An 18,871-nucleotide genomic window follows, 5' to 3' on the forward strand; every position below is an offset into this window, starting at 1 on the left:
TGTGGTTGGGGCTGTGGGGGCACCACCATGTCCACCGGTACGCCCTGCCGTTTTGCAACATTGTGCAGGACACATGCTGCCACAATGATCCTGCACACTACTGGTGGTGCATGGAGTAGTTGCCCGCCAGAGCGGTCAAGGGAGCGGAAACGTGACTTGAGCACTTCGAATGTGCGCTCCACTATGGCCCTGGTTGCAATATGGGCGGCGTTGTATCTTACCTGGGGTGGTGTGGTGGGGTTCCGGATTGGCGTCATCATGTGGTTGCTCAGAGGGTAGGCACTGTCCCCTGGGGAGGTGATAATAGTTGAGATTGTTAGGGTTTGGGTATTTGTCTGTGTGTGACTTGCATGCATGTGCAAGGGCATTTGTACTCACCTAGGAGCCATGTGTCGCCATGCTGCCCAGCTTCCAGGGCCCGGCTCAGGGCGGACATTCTGTATATGAAACTGTCATGGGTGGAGCCAGGGTAGTTTGCATAGACAGAGGTGATGATTCCCTTTGTGATGATTCCCTTTGCATCGCATACCACCTGTACATTGATGGAATGTCAGTGCTTGCGGTTTCGGTAGATGTGCTCAGTGGCCCTAGGTGGACGTAGGGCCACATGGGTGCAATCTATGGCACCGAGCACTTTGGGGAAGTGTGCCACCCTGAAAAAATCTTGGACAATGGCCTACCTTTCTGCGGGTGTTCTGGGTATGTATATGTGCCTGCGGACTGAGGGGCGCGCTGTCATGATTGCCAGTACCTGGTGTAGGCAGCGTGACTGCGTGGCCTGTGAGACCCCCCCACTATGGCAGTAGTCCGCTGAAATGACCCAGTGGCCAAAAAATGCAGGACATTGAGCACCTTCTCCAAGGGGGCTCAATGCTTGGGACCAAAGGGTGGGGGATGTAAGGTCATCTTCCCACTCCCTGACCAGGTCTAGGATGATGTGGGGTGGAAACCTATACCTGCCATAGACCTGGTCGTCAGGCATCCCAAAAAGGCTTGTCCGTGGTGCGAAAATGCGTGCCCTGGCTATTCTCCTCCTCCTGCGGTGTCCCAGGATCAGTGCTGCGACAAATGGGGCATTCATCGTAGCTGTATATACGTGTTTGTTGTTTGCGCGCACTTTTGTACTGTGCTCAGGGACGCTTCCGCCTGCCTTCGTGTGGCGGACGCGTTGACGCCTGTGTGCATCTTTTGCCATGCGCGGGTTTCCCGTATTCGGATCCATGAATACGGGTTGTTCGCGTGTGTGTGGGGGTTCCGTGTAGTTCCCTGCAGTACTTCCCCAGTTACGCCTTCTTTTTCACGCGTTGTTCCCCATTCCGCATGTTACGCCCACTGTTCCGCCCACTTGGGTTGTGTGCACCGCGCTATGTGCGCTTTTGCTGTGCGCGTAGCGCACGCCGGGTATGCCTGCGTGCGCCATGGCTGGATTGGGCGCACGGACAGCGGGAAACATGCGCAGCGTCTTCCTTGAATCGCACGCGTGCGCGTGTGCTGCGTTTCTCACGCTTGCGCTCCCTTGCGCCTGCTTGCGCAAAGATTTTCGGCGCACGTTTGTTCCATGAATCGGCCCCTTAAGGTGTTGAAAGCGCATATTGGATGTATGCTCTCTCCACTGTGTTTTCATTTTCCTCATGGTCATACCCACATAACATAATCCACAAGGATACTTAAGTGCATATATGACATTTGTAGAATCACATGTACAAGAGTGTTTGAGGTAAATCTCCCCTGCCCCCCCCCCTCTCCCCGAGTATGGGTGAGTTATGATGTTACCCATGATGAGGTTGTCACAATGCTGATTGGCCAGCACCCCCTTCCAGGGTGCTAATTAACTGTTTCTACACTGCAGCTGGACAATTGTCACACCAATTTCCACATTGCCAGGCTAGATACAGCATAGCCGTCGGGAGTGCAGTGCTTCTTCACGTGGTCTTCATGTGTACAGCACTGAAAGCAGTACAGATGGTTACTGATAATACAATGTGTCCAGCACAAGCAGAAGCACTGGAAGGTGCTATGCCACAGTAGAGGTGTAGCACAGTCTGTGCTAAAGTAAATCGTATTTCCAGAGAATAGGTGTATCACAGATAACAGCACTGGAAGCATTCTTCTCATGTAACATTCAGAGGACAGAGATCAGCAATGTGTGCTGCCCACATTCTGCTAGTTCTAGCAAAAGCAACTGCAGGAAAGGCTTACTTCCCAATTAACAGGCGCCACACAGTGACAGCAGTGCACGTTTCTGTTCACCTAAATACTGTTGGCTCAGGCGGACTGTCTGTACCCTCTGACTATCAGGCAAGTGCTCAGGATACCAGATTACTTCCTAAACTCCATACACACTTCAGTAGGATTGGCCATGCAAGTTTGTTTGTGACCAATCACATTGAATTGGGTGGTGCTTTATGCCTCCCCCTCTGCCCTTTTCTTGTACTGTGCATGAAAATCCTGAGAAGAGTGAAGGGGTGTGATCATAAAAAGAAGTCCGGTGGCAGGTCGGTCACCGATTTCTCCAGGACCTGGACCATGAAATGTAGACGAGTCTCCAAACCTAAACATTGCTAACCATAATCCTAACCATTTTGATACCAGGTTTCCTTTTCATTTATCAGACACCTCTTTGACTCCCCCATCTTCTGCTATACCCCCAGTGCTTTCTTAGTTTTGAGTGTCAATGCGGCCATATGTTTGAAGGCATACCAAAAAGAGAGCTGAACAAATATCTCATAATGTTATGGGAATTAATACATTGTTTGCAAAATTGTCCTTCGCAATACATTGCCAGGAACTCTACAGTAAGAATACTTAAGGCTTTGAATTATATGATTGACTAAATCAAAACATAATTTGGGGATGGAAATTCAGATTTTTTTTTACAAAGCGAGAGGATGGATTTATTTTTCAAGTAAACACGGTTGTGCCTGAAGGATTGAAAAGATCAAAATGTACGTATCTTCCTGCTGATTACTGCCGGAATGCAAATAAACAAGCAAACGTGGTCTTATACATTGACTGCGACAATATTGCTTCCTATGTGTCTATATATGTTTTGCCAAAAAATCCATATATAGAATACGATGAAAATCGGCTCTGGGGTTGGAATTATGGCACATATAAAAGTGAGACATGCTAGACTATTCTGGTGCACGATTTTACAATACATTAACGGAGGAAAAACAAACATGCATTTCTGATATGTCAGAAAATAATCCGAGACAGTGAGTAAATAAAGCAATGCACACAATAATATATCTACAGCATAAGTGAAAATAACATATTGCAATGAAAGTAAAAAGTGTGTTCATTTTTTTTTCATCGTGGGAATCATAGAATTGTAGATTGGCAATTATCAACAATTAGCGCACGGGAGAGTGGAGCCAGCAAATCAGGAGGCTAGGAATGCAGTCTGGGCTGCCAGTTTAGGCCCATGCTCCTTTCCGGCTTCCTGCTCCACCCTTTGCCATTTTATCAGCCGTGGACCCGTTCCTGCTTCCTGGTCTGATTACGCGCCCATCCCATGTACAAAAACCCCCCTCCATTTCACCATGCCCCTACTCCAGCCCAATCCTTTGCTTACTTTGCCAGCCCAATATAACTGCTGCGCTTCCTGGCGTCCCCATCACGCGAAGGACAACATAAAAACGACTAATATCCAATTTGTAATACTAATTTTGCCATCAAAACTATTTTGGCAAAAGATTTCCTTTGAAAGAATGCACGTTAGCGCCCCCCATGAAGGACCGAGGTGATTGTATTGTTAAGTGCGTGTTTTGATAGTGGGCTTTGGCAGTAATGGCCCTGAGCCATGGCTGATACCCTCGCCTAATAGGGTCGACAAAGGATCAGCCTCGCAGGCCATTTCTACTAAAACCCACCCTCAAAATAGATACTTATCTCTACATAGAAATACATTCCAACAAGGGGTCATAGCGACATCGGCGAGAGAACGAGATTGAAACTCATGTGGTCTATAATGTCACTCTGCAATCAACCTGTTCTTGATTGCATCAATCTGTAGGGCCTCATTACGACCCTGGTGGTACGAAGTAAACGGTGCCGTAAAAGGTGCCGGCGCCGTTTACCCCGTACCGCCTCATTGCGAGGTCCCCTCACGAGACCCAGGAAGCAACGCCTGGTCAAACCAGGCGTGCTTACCGGGTCACGCGAGGGGAAGAGGGAGCAAACAACGGGCCAACTCATAATGGCCCGTTGTTTGCTCCCTCTCCCATTCCCATTCAGCCCTATGGGGGCTGAAATGGGAATGGGGAAGAACCGGGTCCGGGTCCTTGGAGGGAGGAATTACTGGGCCTCCAAACTCGGAACGGCCCGGTGATTCCTGATTCTGAGGACCTGGACGCGATTTCGGCCGTAATGAGGCCCATGGTGTTCTCTAGTGTATGGCCACCGTCAGAATAAGGGAGAGAATGAGACGTATAGACAACCTGGCCAAACACAAAATATATGCATTCCTTAAAGCCAAGCCCAGGTCCCTCTAATATGATCCTGCTTCCATCTCCACACCTCTGGAAGCCTGCAGAGGCAGAACACATGTTCTATGTCCCTTCGTTGTCATCGAGGTAGTGTAATATGACTTCCCTATTCCGCTAACCTGATGGCAAACCAAGTGGAGAAGCATCTGGAAACACATTTTGCACAAACCCATACACACTTTGATTTTTTTTTTTAGATACTTAACAATTATGTTTCTATTATGGTTATTAAAAACACAGTTATTTGAATTTTCGGAAACTTACTTATCTGCTGAGAGTCTGTAGACTTATTTTATAGGTTAAACTGATTAAGCCTGTTGTATATGTTTATAAAGGTGCGAGCAGTGACCACATATAGATTTTAATGAAGACACCAGAATAATATGTAAGGCATGTCATTATCTGAGAAATACTAACCTGCTGAAATAAACAGAATGCTGCAAACCAGTTGACATGTTAGGTCACAGGTATTAGATAGTTTTACGAAGCAGATTGGCATGGTTCACAAGAATACATTGATGTTACGCTGCCAAAGTTTGAGCAGCATGTCCTGTGCCTGCCTGACTCTGGAAAGTTTACACAAGGTTTCAATAATAAAGTAGAACAACACAACAATAATAAACTATAAGAGTGGTGCTATCTGTTTCATATATGTTCTGTGTTTCCAGAATAATGTGGCATCCTCTTCATGGCATATGTCAGACAGCAGAAGCTCAAGAGGGGTGCAGAGCAGTGCGTGTATTTTCGGCCTAATTTACTGCAAAGCAAATCTGTCTTCAAGGATAGAAAATGGCCTTATTGGCTACCTCGTTCATGTTGATAACATTATTTCATATTCAACATGTGGTGCCTTGGTTGATGACAGTAACTGCTCAGCACAGTGCCAATCTTGACACGTGCAGAAAAGGTAGACTGACTGTTCACTCGACAAACAACTGCAGTAACTGTGCATTTCTTCATTCCCATCGCCATCTCTTTGCAGATAGGAAAGTAAGCACTGCACAGTGCCTGCACTTTAATTTGATTGTAAACAGTAAGAATTTGACCAATAATAAACATCAATGAAAGTTTGATGATCAATGCACTTTATATTTGTTTCATAAATTAACCAGCAATTAAGCAGCGGTCAGACATTATTTCTATATATAATGACTAGCTAACAGAGTTCTTGATACAATAATTAGACAAGTAAGGATAAAGATGCACGCCGGTAATTAATATCTCTTCAACTAACAGCATCTGTCTAATACAACTTGATCTGGGGGCACAGAATAATATTCCAATTAATGATAGATTGAACACAAGATTCTTCCTTGATTGATCTAAAACAAATGTATTATTTCACTAAAAATAATCTGTCATATTAAAACAGTGTCAAAAATACATTTTCACATAACAAGAACAATCACAAAATGCCAATAAAGTCATAGACTAAGTGGCAACCCGCTTTTACCAAATAAAACCACATAAAAATACTTAGAAACAATTCCTTGCATCTGCTTATATAATACAGCATGACTACACAGAATCAATTATTGTCTCATAATACCCACTCACGAATATAAATACTTCACCCTTTTAATACACAAAAGTGCCTCATTATATTCTGTGAAATAAAGACAATTTTTTAGATGGCCAATCAAGGAAACATCATTTGTTCAATCTAGTGTGCTCTTCATCAGCACCTTCTGTGCCCGCAACTGATGCTCGAGCTAACAGATTTATAAGACATATGCTAGGAGTTGTTAGGGATCAGAGGTTGCATTTCTGCATGTTCCATAAAGTTTAATATAATAAAATTATCTCGGTCTTGTAACCCACAACCCAAAAAGCAGTTTCATACCCATGTTTTTGAATATTGGTAACTATGAACAATTTTACAGAACGGGACTTTGGTCTCCTCCTACTGGCAAGCACATTCCAATAAGCAATTTCCAGTCTGATTCGAATAATGTGGAATGCTGTACCTGCAGAATGCACTATGTAGGCCAATGAAGCAGAAACGCTTAAAGAAGATGGAATGAATACAAATCATGTACATTTGAACAATTCTGTAAAACACAAAACAGAATAAGGAACAACAGCTTCACTGGAGCTAATTACTTTATTGCACCATTAATGCGGCCCTAACACTTTCCCTACATGGGACACACTATCCTAGCCCTTCATGGTGTTCCTCACCCTAGAAAGCGCTGATGCACCGACTAGGAACGAGGAATGCATGGGGGCTATTCTCACCCTATAACTGCTTATGGTTAGATGATTTCCACAGTGAATATTTCACATAAATTTAATTCGACGATAGATAATTAGCCCAAACAATTTTAAAACAATTGCAGTTACGGAAAAACCCTTTCCCGACTGCACACTTGGGTCAAACAGACAGTTCACGTGGGACTGGACGTCAGAAGATCTGACATTTTATTTGCCCTCCGTGAGGTATGTCTGGTTGGCCCATGGGTAATTCTTAAAATATCTATAAGAATATAAATATCGAAAACCCACTCTAGTCACATAGGAATGCACCCGATGTTACACTCTTTCCTTATGGTGCATAGACAATTCAATTGTGCAAGAGTGCATAATACATCTTATAAAAAACACAATATCAACAACATCAATTCAAATAGTTTTTTCTAAAATGCATAAGTCCACTTGTGTCACTCTAGATGGGGTGACATCTGTATGTCTGGTCGACAGGTTTCAATGATGTCTTTCGTGTATCATATTCTTCAGGACCCATTATTTCTTCCTTAGACCCAATCTGCATGCCCCACAGGGACGAAGTTGCGACATGTTTTGTGGGGCAAAATAAGAGAAAGTCAGATTGACTTCTCTCATATATGGGATAAAGTGTGTGGCATTTCTTTACTGTTTCTCATATGTAAAATAGAATGATTTATTTTCAAATTAGCTAAGAAAAAGGGTCAACTTGTGACATTTAAAAAGGCTATTCTCACCACACCCCACCACCATTGAGTGTGTGACATCATGTCCGGTACTAATAGTCATACCTGTCCATCTGTTATATGTGCCAAGAAATAGCACAGTCGATTTCAAACAGTATTGGCACTTTCCCGTAGTTAGATAGATGCACCTAAGTTGGTGCTTGATCTGCAACACAAGGGGGCTCATGCTAAATTCTCTACTCGCATACTCACAAAGTAACGAGTAATCCTATCCAAAGGCGTGCTGTCTCCATGTTTGCATGTAAAATCCAATTACCTCGCCGTTAGAGTATCTCCCTTCGATGAGGTGAACCTCTTGTGGTGTGGCGGTCTTGTGAATAGTACCCCTCGGGGTGTCCTGCAGAAAAAAATGCAGAACCCAGGTCACTTATCCCAATTCGTGATATTGATGTTCATGCACTACCTATGTTCAGGACGCTATGCCTGTACCGGGGTAGCGCCTCCAAAGTACATCTCAATGGATCGCTCCCTAAACCGGCTGAAGACACTGGACTCCGACCACCGTCGAAGTTCATCCCACCGGCATACAGCAATACACCTGAGTCAATAACTTTCGAGCAAGCACTAATGAAAAAATTAGAGGAATTGGAACATAGTCTCCCATTTATTAACAACAACTGCACCAAGGAGCAATTGCTAGCATTGAATGACTTGGCCAAGAATGATGCCATCATAATAAAACCGGCCGATAAAGGTGGTGGGACGGTGATAATGAACCAGGAAGACTATGGGATCATGGTTGACAATCTCCTGAAAGACGGCAGAAGTTACCGTAAACTACAAGGAGATCCTACGCTAGCAATCCGTAACTTAATTGCGCCTTTGGTTGAAGAAGCACTAGCAGAAGAACTAGTCACCAACAATGAAGCCGCTTTTATTATGCAACCACATCCCAGAATCCCGGCTTTTTACGCATTACCCAAGGTCCACAAGGGTGTTTCCCCTATTCCTGGGAGACCCATTGTATCAGGAATATTATCAATCTTGGAACCCCTATCACAATATGTGGATTGGTTCCTGCGGGATGATATATCTAAGATGACCTCGTATGTCAAGGATTCAACTGCGATGCTTGTCCTTTTTGATAATCTCCCTTTTAACAGCACTGAGCAGTGGTTAGTAACCATGGATGTGGAGTCGCTGTATACGAGTATACCCCAATTGGAGACCACAGAGATGGTAAGACGACATCTTTCACAAAAACCTAATCTTGGGAGGGGCCATGTCGAATTGATTATGGCCCTTACAGAAATAGCATTAACAAAAAACGTTTTCCTATGTAATGAACAATTTTACCAACAAATCTCTGGGACAGTTATGGGGGCTACATTTGTCCCCAGCCTGGCAAACCTTTATGTAGATCATTTAGAGAAAGAACATATCTACTCCGCCACCAATCCCTTTGCGAATAACATCAAAGTATGGCGGAGGTACATCGATGATATTTTTATCATCTTTGAGGTCAATGAGGTGACATTACATGAGTTTCACCAATGGATTAATGTTCAAAACCCCTTTCTTAAATTCACTTTGGACTTTAGCAAAACAGAAACACACTTTCTGGACCTCCATGTGGTAGCAGAAGGCGGTGGTCTGATTTCTAAGATCTATAAGAAATCCACTGACCGTAATGCCCTACTCAGTTACGGGAGTTACCATTCACATACCCTACGAGACAACTTGCCATTTGGGCAGTTTTTACGCTATAGGCGTACCTGCACGAAAGTCGCCGATTACCAACGGCAATCGGGAGAGTTGAAGCTCCAACTTTTACGGAGAGGGTACCCCAAAAAAATTGTCAAAAAAACTCAGAAACGGGCAAGGAATATACCACGGACCACTACCTTACAACATGAAAAAAACCACTCAAGGGTCGATGATCACAGCAGTTTTAAGCTACTCCCCAATTTTCAACACCTTAAAAAGAGAGATCATGCACTTCGTGGGAGGCATGCACTTCGCAGGGGGAGCGATCCATTGAGATGTACTTTGGAGGCGCTACCCCGGTACAGGCATAGCGTCCTGAACATAGGTAGTGCATAAACATAAATATCACAAATTGGGAGAAGTGACCTGGGTTCTGCATTTTTTTCTGCAGGACACCCCAAGGGGTACTATTCACAAGACCGCCACACCACAAGAGGTTCACCTCATCGAAGGGAGATACTCTAACGGCGAGGTAATTGGATTTTACATGCAAACATGGGGACAGCACGCCTTTGGATAGGATTAATCGTTACTTTGTGAGTATGCGAGTAGAGAATTTAACATGAGCCCCCTTGTGTTGCAGATCAAGCACCAACTTAGGTGCATCTATCTAACTACGGGAAAGTGCCAATACTGTTTGAAATCAACTGTGCTATTTCTTGGCACATATAACAGATGGACAGGTATGACTATTAGTACCGGACATGATGCACACACTCAATGCTGGTGGGGTGTGGTGAGAATGGCCTTTTTAAATGTCACAAGTTGACCCTTTTTCTTAGCTAATTTGGAAATAAATCATTCTATTTTACATATAAGAAACAGTAAAGAAATGCCACACACTTTATCCCATATATGAGAGAAGTCAATCTGACTTTCTCTTATTTTGCCCCACAAAACATGTCGCAACTTCGTCCCTGTGGGGCATGCAGATTGGGTCTAAGGAAGAAATAATGGGTCCATGAAGAATATGATACACAAAAGACATCATTGAAACCGGTCGACCAGACATACAGATGTCACCCCATCTAGAGTGACACAAGTGGACTTATGCATTTTAGAAAAAACTATTTGAATTGATTTTGTTGATATTGTGTTTTTTATAAGATGTATTATGCACTCTCGCACAATTGAATTGTCTATTCACCATAAGGAAAGAGTGTAACGTCGGGTGCATTCCTATGTGACGAGAGTGGGTTTTCGATATTTATATTCTTATAGATATTTTAAGAATTACCCATTGGCCAACCAGACATACCTCACGGAGGGCAAATTAACTGTCAGATCTTCTGACGTCCAGTCCCATGTGAACTGTCTGTTTTACCCAAGTGTGCAGTCGGGAAAGGGTTTTTCCGTAACTGCAATTGTTTTAAAATTGTTTGGGCTAATTATCTATGGTTGAATGAAATTTATGTGAAATATTCACTGTGGAAATCATCTCACTATAAGCAGTTATAGGGTGAGAATAGCCCCCATGCATTCCTCGTTCCTAGTCGGTGCATCAGCGCTTTCTAGGGTGAGGAACACCATGAAGGGCTAGGATAGTGTGTCCCACGTAGGGAAAGTGTTAGGGCTGCATTAATGGTGCAATAAAGTGATTAGCTCCAGTGAAGCTGTTGTTCCTTATTCTGTTTTGTGTGTTACGGTGTATTTGATAACAGAAAAGACGCATCCTCTTGTTAGAGTTAATGTGTTTTTTAATAAATCCCTGTGTGTTAGTTGACATTTGAACAATTCAACATCATCTCTAAGAAGACAATTTGGGAAAAGCATCATCAAGCAATTCAGAAAATAATTACAATTTCTGAAATCGTATACATAACTGAGAGGGGAGGGTACATCACTATGTAAATGCATTAACAAAAGGGTTGAAAACATTGGATATCTTCATTTCTGGAACATAGATTGCAAAATCAACTCTTTTCTTGGATCTCTATACTTTTTTGGTGTTCAAATTGTGTCTGCATAGTTTCCTACTTCTTGTAAAGTTTAGACCTTTTTTTATTTTTTTGCTTATTAGTGGTCTTAGACAAGATTCCATAATGTACTCTATTACATCTTTTTAGGACAGTATAATATCTTCAGTTATATGATATCTACATCATTCTTCAAATAAGGTTGTTTTATCTCTACTATCATTGATGCAAATGTAATATTAAGAATTATATACAATAAGAAATTGATGTATGGATAGTTTAAATTTGATGTTCCTATGTTTCATGCTATTATGTAAACTTTAAAAGAAGATTTCCTTTTTATTTTACCAGCCCAGAAAAATCCAGATTGAGTTCAGCAACGTTAGCGGATTATACACTGTGTTTGCTTCTTTTTATATCTACACTAAAATTCACTAGATTTGTGAAGTTTATGTTACTATACTTCTAAGTTTATTTGCAGGTCACTGTAAAGCAGAATAGACTGCAGATAGGAACAATTTTATATCAGTGCATTTTAAATGATTTTACAATATAAAAAAATGTGTTCCCTGGTAACATTTGTTTGCCTTCTGAGCTTACTTAAGAACAGCAACAAAGTACAGCATATTGGTATCACTGTTTTGTTGTGCTTTACATGCTCGCTGATTCATAAACATCATGAATTCTGTTGTTTAATTTATTTTGAGGAGAGACATGAAGTTGAAATTATGTCTTTAATTGCCATTGAATTATTTATACACTTCTGATAGCTGTAGATTATTTTTCACAATCACGGTCATGTGGCACTCTTAATAGACATAGCAAAACATCCACCAACCTTCTGTGAGATTTGCACCCTCTGTGATGTTTGTGCTTAAGAGCACCTTTTAGTTTGCTAAGATATTTACTTGGGTTGCTGTTTAAGTGGTAATCATTGACTATCTACTTGTCATACGTAGTTCACAATGAAGGGAAGGAAACAGCTGACTAAGTGTATGCTCAATTGAAGTACATATTTCATGAGTATTTCCAGTCTGCAACCATTCATACTTGATTGCAACAATTGCTCTCTGACATCCTTATTGCAGTTTACCTACTTGTTCCTTGAACTTGTAAGCAACTTATTAATGTACCTCCCACCTCTCCACCCTCCTGCACTCCCCTCAATCCCCTTTCACCCTCCTTTTTTTCATGTTTCAGCACTTGCAAGTTCTAAATCCACTCACTCACGCATTTTAGGAAGTGCGTTTGGGAAAGTGCTGATCGCTGACTGCCTGCCTGCGACCTTCTGCCATTTACTCATTGATTTTACCAAAGACTGGACCTTTAAGAGTATTGGCTCCGCCCCATTTTTCCCTAGCAGCACCCTCTTAGCCCGCGGATGAGCGCATTCTTGTGCGCAAATTCGAGGAAGTGCGTTTGGGAAAGTGCTGATCGCTGACTGCCTGCAACCTGCTGCCATTTACTCGTGGATTTTATCAAATACTGGTATGCATACATGCTTTTTTGCATGGATTGGCAGACTTAAGGATGGATGGACACATATTGGTATAGGTCCTAATTCACTTCCTACTTGTTTCTTGCAGGACCTTTAAGAGCATTAGCTCGCCCCATTTTTTCCCATCAGCATCCTCTTAGCCTGCGGACGTGTGCCTCCTTGCGCGCGCATTTGAGGAAGTGCGTTTGGGAAAGTGCTGATCGCTGACTGCCTGCCTGTGACCTGCTGCCATTAACTTGTGGATTTTATCATGCTTTTTTGCATGGATTGGCAGACTTAAGGATGGATGGACACATATTGGTATAGGTCCTAATTCACTTCCTACTGGTTTCTTGCAGGACCTTTAAGAGCATTGGCTCTGCCCCATTTTTCCCTAGCAGCACCCTCTTAGCCGGCGGATGAGCACATTCTTGCGTGCAAATATGAGGAAGTGCATTTGGGAAAGTGCTGATCGCTGACTTCCTGCCTGCAACCTGCTGCCATTTACTCGTGGATTTTATCAAAGACTGGTATACGTACCTGCTTTTTTGCATGGATTGGCGGATTTAAGGATGGATGGACACATATTGGTATAGGTCCTAATTCACTTCCTACTTGTTTCTTGCAGGACCTTTAAGAGCATTGGCTCCACCCCATTTTTTGCCATTAGCATCCTCTTAGCCTGCGGACATGCACATCTTTGCACGCGCATTCAAGGAAGTGCGTTTGGGAAAATGCTGATCGCTGACTGCTTGCCTGTGACCTGCTGCCATTTACTCCTGGATTGTATCATGCTTTTTTGCATGGATTGGCGGACTTAAGGATGGATGGACACACATTGGTATAGGTCCTAATTTGCTTCCTACTTGTTTCTTGCAGGACCTTTAAGAGCATTGGCTCAGCCCTATTTTTTCCCAGCAGCACCCTCTTAGCCCGCGGACATGCGCATTCTTGCGCGCTCATTCGAGGAAGTGTGTTTGGGAAAGTGCTGATCGCTGACTGCCTGCCTGCGACCTTCTGCCATTTACTTGTGGATTTGATCAAAGACTGGTATACATACATGTTTTTATCATGGATTGGTGGACTTAAGGATGATGGACACATGTTGGTATAGGTCCTAATTCCCTTCCTACTTGTTTCTTGCGGGACCTTTAAGAGCATTGGCTCTGCCCTATTTTTCCCAGCAGCACCCTCTTAGCCTGCAGACGTGCGCATTCTTGCGTGCGCATTCGAGGATGTGCATTTGGGAAATTGCTGATCGCGTGGCGCATCCAACGTTCAGCTCCTCACTCTGTTAAATTGTTATGTTCCCTCACTTGCTCATGAGTCTGGGATAGTTGTATAAAAAAGCGAATAACGTGATTCGAGCTCACATTGCGGTCGAGCTCCGTGTGTAAGGTATTTGTAAAGTATTCCATATTCTGCTTTTTATAATTTGAATGCTCATGTGAAAAGTTTATAGCTTTGCACCGGATCGCTGATTTGCTGCTTTGTTGCTTTCTCTTTGAATCACTACGCTTCGCCAATACCTGATAGTAAATATCAAAGCTCTGCCCTTTGTTTCCGTGACATCACAAGTGGAAGCACCAGTGAACCACCGCTTTGCCTCAGCGTCGCATAGTGCTACATCAGTGTCTTTGCTCCGTTTGTCTTTTGTTTGTGATCCTTGGAGACGGTAGTGATTTGTGCTCTTGAGGTTGGTCCCAGGCACTGTTTTATTGATTTATTGTTGTGGTTTTTGTATATCTCACTTCTGCTTTATAATGAAACAGTGTCTTTACACATTGCGTACAGACATGCCTCCGCATTGCGAGAATTTAACTCTATACTTCAAAAGAAATGTGCAGTTTCATCCAGTAGCTTCTTTGATTCTAAAACCTGCTCTACAAAACACCTAAGGAGTTCCCAATGGCAGATATATGCTGTTTTTATCCTGCACCATTGGCGGGGGCTACAGGAACTTCTCTATCTATTGCACACCCGGCAATAGATCCTCAAGCTGGAGGAGCGCTATGTGGGACTGTTTGTGGTACGGTTAGTCATTCCATTCAAACTATAGTCTGCAATCTATCCTTGACAGACAGTGCTGTTTTGAGAGGTGAATCAACGGTGGGTGACCCCGCCCCGGGTGGTTTAGACCTTCCAAAAATGACTACAGACGTAGCGGTAATTGATTTGGATTCGATGCAAACCGACTACTCAGTTCAAACAATATCTGAAAAGCTCTCCTTTTCCCCTAATATGTATTCTGATGTCAGCCCAGCTAGACCTAACGTGACATCTTCATTTCTCGTGCCTACACCTAGACAAATTACAAACAGAGATGTCCATTCACCTTCAGAAAGTGGGAGTAGAGTCATGGGTCTCGCATTGGAGGCAATGAATACAACCATGAATACAATTGTAAAACTCTTTGAAACCTTAAATGACAAAATAAATGTTCAGAGTACACAAATTGCATCTATTTTAGCATGGCAATCTTCGCATAGAGTGCCTCCTGAGAAAGACATCCAAAACTTGGAGTCTAAGGCTCTTTCCCCAATGAGGTTTGCCTATACGGATCGAGCATCTTCACCAGTGAGCTTTAGTGGCACTTTAGAGCGAACCATGCCTGGTCTAATTAATGACAATGTACCGCTTCCTTTACCACACTTCACAAACATAATTACTGATGTTATAGTACCATGTAACATGAAGTCTACACCTGATAATGATGACAAACAAATATACATATTTGATAAGAAGAGATTGTGCACAACTAAAGTTAAGAGCACCACAGTGGAGGAGCAATGCAAAAAGACCAAGAACATAAAATCTAAGCAATTTATTAAAGCCCTAAAAACATGATAAACAGTTCAACAGTGGCTTCTGCCGATGTTATGAAAAAATATGTTATTGAGCCAAACTCGTAAAGCAAAAATGGGATCACAAAAGGTAAGTGATCCTAACATCGCACCCTGTGCTCCTTTGGATAACCTTGTTGATGTGATGTCTAATCACCAAAAGTTACCCCTCAATCCAACAGCTGAATCACCTGCTAATGTTGGTCCAAAAACACCTCTTACCTGTATTACAGGTACTAATCAAACTGCTCAAACCACTAGGCGAGAAGAAATCTGGAGGGAAGTTGATGCTTACATGGCCAGATTTACTAACCTGCCCATAAAAGGAGCCCCACTGTCTATCCCTACAGGACAGTGTTCCTCTGACAATGGTCCTGCTCCTGCAGTTGGAAATTTAAGTGATAGACGTGTGAGCTTTGGCAATGGAGCTGTTAATCCAGCTAATGAATCGGACCCCCTTCCTCTGAGCCCAAGCCTTCCAGAAAATATACTGCATCTTAACCAAATATCTCTTCAAATTGATGCAAACTTGCATCCACAATTAGGCTCTAGTGGCCCTGTGAAAATAGGTGAAGATGAATTTGAAGGACATGGTGCAGAGATTGCCAAAATATTACAATCTCTTGTTCCCAAACCACAGCCTACAAACTTAATGCCGCTGGCAGTTGACACACAAAACCTTAAACACCCTTCAAAGATGCAAGCAAATGGCGTAAGTCATGATACCTATGCCAAAACTCTAATACTTGGTTGTAGACCGGCCCCTTACCCTCAATTTCTTCTAAATAGGCACAGTGTCCTTGAACTATTTTCAGACATAGACAAACTAAAGGACATAGGTACGGCAGAAATCGGTCAGGTCGAATTTATTAGTGAAAATGCCTTGACTACTGTATGCTTTCGATTGCGTTCACAATTGGTACATAATATTATTTGGACGGCCAAAGACCAACTTTTTGAAATGGGACTTTTACTTTTATTAAGCCCTGCCTCTACTATTGCTCAATAGAGATGCGCCTCCCAGACGCATCTCCCTTCACGGACCTTAGGCAATCTTGCTAGTATTGTTTCCACATCGCATTCTAAATGTGTTTGTAGTGAAACGACTAGTTAACTGGAGCAACAGCATGTGGACGGATTTATAAATATTGTATCTTGGAACACCTGTGGGCATCAACACTTGTTTAATAATAAAGAGTAGAAAATAAACCAGTTTGATACATCATGCTTCAGGAAACATGGTTAACTACTTCTCCTTCCTGGCATGATCATGTAATGCACCTAACTCCTGCACTACAGGGTGAGAAGGGCAGACCCATGTCTGGTTTAATTAGCTTTATTAGAACTAGCTCTGACCTTAAGATGGTATTTTCTTATGCACCAAATTCTTTTGCCCAATTGACTATTGTTTCAATCCGTTCTGTTCTGTATGCTCTAATTAACGTATATTGGAACTCGAAGGGGATTGAAGACTCAAAGTTTCTCTATGATGTATCATGTATGTTGGATTATGTTGTTATGATCCCGGAAATTGTTCACACTGTTTTACCAGGAGATCTTAATTTACATTGTATTAACCCTGGATATGTAAAAAAAAAGACCAGATGAACCCAATGGGAACATATAATGTCATCACATGGCTTGTGTATGCTTAATGGTTCATGCATGGGGGATATGCCACCAAATACCACTTGGAAACGAGGACAGTCCAAAGCGATCATTGATTACATCTATGTAGACTATGAGCTGTTTTCACGTGTGGCTTTTTTCGGATATTGATCATCAACTGCTTCCAAGTCAATGGACTATTCCCAAGTCCTAATTCCCAATCTCAAACTTCCTTACTCTGGTGTTCTTACGGTTAATTCCTAATTAAATTGCATAAGGTGGTCTGAGGGGACAATAATTCAGTTTGCCAATAATCTTGCCTCTGCCTTTGCTCACTCATGACATAGTGGTGAATATAGTGATGTATGCTACTATGATCTTATGCAGAAACATGTCACAAACATGCAGAAACAAAAAAGATAGCTGAATCAAGAACTCATAATTTCGACATACAAGTTAAAAACTAAAAATCAGAATATCATGCTTTGAAACACAAAGCTTTATTTCTTCCAGTAAATCAAAGATCGGTAGCTCTGAATAAAGTTAAAACATCTGATAGAAATTGGTTGCGCTCATATCGTGCAACTCTATGGCAAAGGGATGGAGAACACATGCTGATTCTTATGCGAAACCTAAATACTGCACAAATGTGGTCGACTATGAACGAAACAATAACCACTTCTCAAACATTGACCAAGACTCATAATGTATCCGAAAGGGCTTGGATTGACCATTTTACTAAAATCTATGCTAAACCTGCGATTGTCTTACATGTTCAGAAAATTGAAGAAATGACTCATTTCCATCTTAATGTAGCAAGGGCGGATATACTTTATTATATTTCTTCAATAAGCCATTCTAAAGCTCCTGGTCCTGACGGGCTATCGAATAAGATATTCAAACAGAATCCGGAAATGTGGTCTGACATACTATTACAGATTTTTAAAAATATTAATCATACTAGACAAATTTCCCCCACTTGGAAACACTCCATTATAATCCCCATTTTCAAGAAGGGTGACTGCCATCAACCACAAAGTTACAGGCCCATTGCCCTGTTGGATGCGCCCGGCAAAATATATAATCACATCACACTTCAGGAGCTAAATAATTGGACAAAGTGTGAGAATAAAAGAGACCCATTTCAATCTGGTTTCGTAAGTGGAATGGGCCCATCTCCTAATATGCTCATTCTTAATTCAATCAAAAGCAAATATCTTGAACAGAACCAAAATCTATATTTGGCTTTTGTTGACTTTAGTATAGCTCTTGAATCGGTTGATTGGCAGCTACTCCTCCTGAAATTGAAACAATATGGATGTCCTTCATCGATTCTTACTTTGATTAAACTATTATACTCCAACACCTCTTTACAAGTGGGGCTCACTCTCAATGGCCTACTATCGGCTACTCTTCCAACAGAACAGGGTTTAAAGTAGGGGTGTATATTAGCCTCCACTTTATTCAATTTATCTTTATTGGATATAGGCATCAAGTTTGAAGACACCATCTCTGATGCTCTGAAACTAGGTGATCAAAAGATCATCTGGCTTTTGTATGCCGATGATCTTGTGTTATTATCTCAAACGCCTTGTGGCCTCCAAAATCTCTTGAACAGACTACAAGAGTATGTGAATGAAAACAACTTGATTATTCACCTTAAGAAAACCCAGATAGTAACTTGTCATCAAACCTCAAGGAACAAAATAACTAAAAGTAAATGGAACCCTACAAAATCAAGGGCGATCTACCGTTTCACAGTACAAGTATCTGGGACTCCCATTTACGGAGACTTTAAGTGATACCATATATATAGCAATTTTGGATGCTAAAATCTGTACATTAATTTCGCAAGCCAAAA

The sequence above is a fragment of the Ambystoma mexicanum genome, chromosome 7p, assembly GCF_040938575.1.
Source record: "Ambystoma mexicanum isolate Mex_15411 chromosome 7p, UKY_AmexF1_1, whole genome shotgun sequence".
NCBI lineage: Eukaryota > Metazoa > Chordata > Amphibia > Caudata > Ambystomatidae > Ambystoma > Ambystoma mexicanum.